This window comes from Nomia melanderi, unplaced genomic scaffold (assembly GCF_051020985.1).
Source record: "Nomia melanderi isolate GNS246 unplaced genomic scaffold, iyNomMela1 scaffold0511, whole genome shotgun sequence".
NCBI classification, from domain to species: domain Eukaryota; kingdom Metazoa; phylum Arthropoda; class Insecta; order Hymenoptera; family Halictidae; genus Nomia; species Nomia melanderi.
The window spans coordinates 7,501-12,500 of NW_027475625.1; the positions used below are offsets into that span (position 1 = coordinate 7,501).

Below are 5,000 nucleotides of genomic sequence, written 5' to 3' on the forward strand. Positions count from 1 at the left end.
TGGAATTACCGTCGCTGGCATTGTAAACTCCAGATGACCTTGTGATTCCTTCGTCGGGCACTGGTAAAGGGTGGCGATGATGCGTTCTATAATAGAAATACCCGTCGTAGCGTTTCTTCCGAGTCAACCCGCTCACGAAACTCTCTCTCTCGTCGTGGAATCCCCGCGTCGGAGAGTAAAACGCCGAAGGCTTACTATGAAACTTACGTCTCTCGACGATGGGACGATCCACGCGAAGAGTTGTTACGTGCACGCGTATGGTGCGATTGCGTCGATTCGCTTTTCTGTACGGGGAGTAATAGACGTTGAGTTGACTTATCGGGTCTTCGTTGGAATTACCGTCGCTGGCATTGTAAACTCCAGATGACCTTGTGATTCCTTCGTCGGGCACTGGTAAAGGGTGGCGATGATGCGTTCTATAATAGAAATACCCGTCGTAGCGTTTCTTCCGAGTCAACCCGCTCACGAAACTCTCTCTCGTCGTGGAATCCCCGCGTCGGAGAGTAAAACGCGAATTCATACTATGAAAACTTACGTCTCTCGACGATGGGACGATCCACGCGAAGAGTTGTTTACGTGCACGCGTATGGTGCGATTGCGTCGATTCGCTTTTCTGTACGGGGAGAAATAGAACGTTGAGTTGACTTATCGGGTCTTCGTTGGAATTACCGTCGCTGGCATTGTAAACTCCAGATGACCTTGTGATTCCTTCGTCGGGCACTGGTAAAGGGTGGCGATGATGCGTTCTATAATAGAAATACCCGTCGTAGCGTTTCTTCCGAGTCAACCCGCTCACGAAACTCTCTCTCGTCGTGGAATCCCCGCGTCGGAGAGTAAAACGCGAATTCATACTATGAAAACTTACGTCTCTCGACGATGGGACGATCCACGCGAAGAGTTGTTTACGTGCACGCGTATGGTGCGATTGCGTCGATTCGCTTTTCTGTACGGGGAGAAATAGAACGTTGAGTTGACTTATCGGGTCTTCGTTGGAATTACCGTCGCTGGCATTGTAAACTCCAGATGACCTTGTGATTCCTTCGTCGGGCACTGGTAAAGGGTGGCGATGATGCGTTCTATAATAGAAATACCCGTCGTAGCGTTTCTTCCGAGTCAACCCGCTCACGAAACTCTCTCTCGTCGTGGAATCCCCGCGTCGGAGGGTAAAACGCGATATATAATAGTATATGCCAGTGGTTCGCGCGCGTCGTCTCTGAGATACGCGGTCGACAGAGTTCCGAAAACACGTGATGTGCCACGATTTCCGTGCGTCTTACATCTTTCGACGATGGGACGATCCACGCGAAGAGAACGTTCGTGCTTGCGTGAGGTGCAACAGCGTCGATTCGCTTTTCTGTACGGGGAGAAATAGAACGTTGAGTTGACTTATCGGGTCTTCGTTGGAATTACCGTCGCTGGCATTGTAAACTCCAGATGACCTTGTGATTCCTTCGTCGGGCACTGGTAAAGGGTGGCGATGATTCGTTCTATAATAGTAATACCCGTCGTAGCGTTTCGACCGATGTCACCCGCCACGAATGTCTCTCTCGACGTGGAAACCCCGCGCCGAAGAGTAAACGCGAAGGCTTACCATACGAAAGAAAACGGTATTATACGCCTGTGGTATGTGCGTCTCGGCTCTGTGATACGCGATCGGCAGAGTTACAAAAAAACGTTGATGGGCCACGATTTCCGTGCGTCTTACATCTTTCGACGATGGGACGATCCACGCGAAGAGTAGTTACGTGCTCGCGCGAGGTGCGATAGCGTCGATTCGCTTTTCTGTACGGGGAGAAATAGAACGATGAGTTGACTTATCGGGTCTTCGTTGGAATTACCGTCGCTGGCATTGTAAACTCCAGATGACCTTGTGATTCCTTCGTCGGGCACTGGTAAAGGGTGGCGATGATTCGTTCTATAATAGAAATACCCGTCGTAGCGATTCGGCCGAGACACCCGCCACGAAACTCTCTCTCGTCGTGGAATCCCCATGTCGGAGAGTAAAACGCGAAGGCTAACTATATAAGAAACATATAGTATTATTTATGCCTGTGGTTCTCCGTTTGTCCTACTCTCAGATACGCGACTCGGAGAGTTACGAATAATCGTGATGGACCACGATTTCTGTACGTCTTACATCTTTCGACGATGGGACGATCCACGCGAAGAGATCATTCCTGCTTGCGTGAGGTGCGATAGCGCCGATTCGCTTTTCTGTACGGGGAGAAATAGAACGATGAGTTGACTTATCGGGTCTTCGTTGGAATTACCGTCGCTGGCATTGTAAACTCCAGATGACCTTGTGATTCCTTCGTCGGGCACTGGTAAAGGGTGGCGATGATTCGTTCTATAATAGAAATACCCGTCGTAGCGATTCGGCCGTGTCACCCGCCACGAAAATCTCTCTCGTCGTGGAATCCCCGCGTCGTAGAGTAAACGCGAAGGCTTGCTATAGAAGACTATAGTTTATACGCCTGTGGTTCACCGGTTGCCTGCTCTCCGGGGTACGCGATCGCGCAGGAGTTACGGAAGAACTTGATGGGCCACGATCTCCAAGCGGCTATATCTTTCGACGATGGGACGATTCACGCGAAGAGAACGTTCGTGCATGCGTGAGGTGCGATAGCGTTGATTCGCTTGTCTGTACGGGGAGAAATAGAACGATGAGTTGACTTATCGGGTCTTCGTTGGAATTACCGTCGCTGGCATTGTAAACTCCAGATGACCTTGTGATTCCTTCGTCGGGCACTGGTAAAGGGTGGCGATGATTCGTTCTATAATAGAAATACCCGTCGTAGCGTTTCGACCGATGTCACCCGCCACGAAATTCTCTCTCGTCGTGGAATCCCCGCGTCGGAGAGTAACCGCCGAAGGCTTGCTATAGAAGACTATAGTTTATACGCCTGTGGTTCACCGGTTGCCGGCTCTCCGGGGCACGCGATCGCGCGAAGGTTACGGAGGGACGTGAAGCGCCCGAGCAATGAAACGTCCGCAGGAGGAAACGAGCAACCGCCGAACATTGTTTCGCGACGTTTCCATAATGTATTGTCGTTTCGCTCGCATCCCGCTTCTTTCCCCTAGTTTCCTCGACGCGTAGTTTCGCAGCCTTAGTGGACGAATCATTCTCGATTCGAGGAAAGATATGCAGTGGGGCGTGCAATGAGCCCGCCAGAGACCACGATCTCCAATGCGTCTTTACATCTTTCGACGATGGGATGATCCACGCGAAGAGAACGTTCGTGCTTGCGCGAGGTGCGTTAGCGTCGATTCGCTTTTCTGTACGGGGAGAAATAGAACGATGAGTTGACTTATCGGGTCTTCGTTGGAATTACCGTCGCTGGCATTGTAAACTCCAGATGACCTTGTGATTCCTTCGTCGGGCACTGGTAAAGGGTGGCGATGATTCGTTCTATAATAGAAATACCCGTCGTAGCGATTCGGCCGAGTCACCCGCCACGAAACTGTCTCTCTTTCGTCGTGGAAACCCCGCGTCGGAGAGTAAAACGCGCGAAGGCTGTGACTGTAACATATATATATACAGTATACAATGCCTGTGGTTTTTGCGCGTGTCGGCTCTTCGGTATACGCGATCGGCCAGAGTTACGGAGGGACGGTGAAGCGCACGAGAAATTGAAACGGCCGCACGATTGGAACCGAGCAACCGTCGAACATTGTTTCGCGACGTTTCCATAATGCGTTTTCGTTTCGCTCGCATACCGCTTCTTTTCCCCTAGTCTCTGAGACGCGTTTTCGAGCCGTTCTTCTACTATCGATTCTCGTAGAGAGAAGGGACCGGGTAGTCTGGAAGTGGAACCCGCATCTTGCGTGTACCGTACACGGAATTGAGAGGACCGGCCGTGAAGCTCGTTTTAAAGCCGTGCGTCTGACACCCAACTCTTGCGCGCCAATTTCGCGGCAAGAGATAATATGGGACGAATGACCGGCAAAGAGCCAGCTGTGAAGTCTGTTTTTTTAATCGAATCCGTGGACGTGTGTATGCCGTAGCGTCGCTCGTCGTGTTCGTTCATGGTCGTTCCGAGAGAAAGAACGAAAGCGGTAACGAAGGGACCGGCCGTGAAGCTCGTTTTAAAGCCGCGCGTCTGACACCCAACTCTTGCGCGCCAATTTCGCGGCAAGAGATAACATGGGACGAATGACCGGCAAAGAGCCAGCTGTGAAGTCTTTTTTCATTATTTGCTTTCAATCGATCGATCGGTACGATTCGTGCAACGTTTCGCGCGATGCGACGCGAAAACATGCGCGCAACAATAGATGCGTCTGATCGGAAGAACGCGAGGGTCGACTGCACGCGATGGATTCAGTATCGGGTAGGATACAAAATATATCCCCGTCGTTTCCACGCGTGCGAGTCTTCTGCGTCTTTCGCGGGTTTTTGAATGCACTATACGCCCGGAACGTCGAGAAATATATACATATTACTTGAACGTTTTTCGTCTCGAAAGGCTTCGGTGTCGTCTCCAAGGCGACGCCTGAATCTCCTTCGCGCGCTGGTCGGAGATTCAGGTATCAACTTTTATCTTCTCTTTGAAAGAAGAGAGATATTAGGTCGAACAAATGAGAATAAAATTATATATGTGAAATATAAAATTTATACGATTACCCTGAACGGTGGATCACTTGGCTCGTGGGTCGATGAAGAACGCAGCTAATTGCGCGTCAACGTGTGAACTGCAGGACACATGAACATCGACATTTCGAACGCACATTGCGGTCCACGGATACAATTCCTGGACCACGCCTGGCTGAGGGTCGTTTACGTACCATACACTGCTTGCGTAGCTCTGTCAAATCCCCGCCGTCGTTCACCTCTTCGGATCGAACGTTTTTTTACCGAAGGGCGCAAAGAACGTTTCTGAGTCGGGTTAAGAGAAGGATGCTACGTACGAGCGAACGATGGGTGTCTCGTCGGCGTTTGTCGCGGACACGCGAAAATTCTGTGAATTTCACGGACAGTGTACGTTCTAGTTGTTGCAAAACGA

The 5,000-nt window shown here is 50.7% G+C and overlaps 1 non-coding gene across 1 annotated transcript; it reads left to right on the plus strand.

Moving 5' to 3' along the window:
• The first annotated feature begins 4,618 nt into the window (after positions 1–4,618).
• On the plus strand, positions 4,619–4,773 carry LOC143176370 (5.8S ribosomal RNA). The gene has a single exon (XR_013000927.1). It is a non-coding gene; the product is annotated as a 5.8S ribosomal RNA (ribosomal RNA).
• Positions 4,774–5,000: the final 227 nt, after the last annotated feature.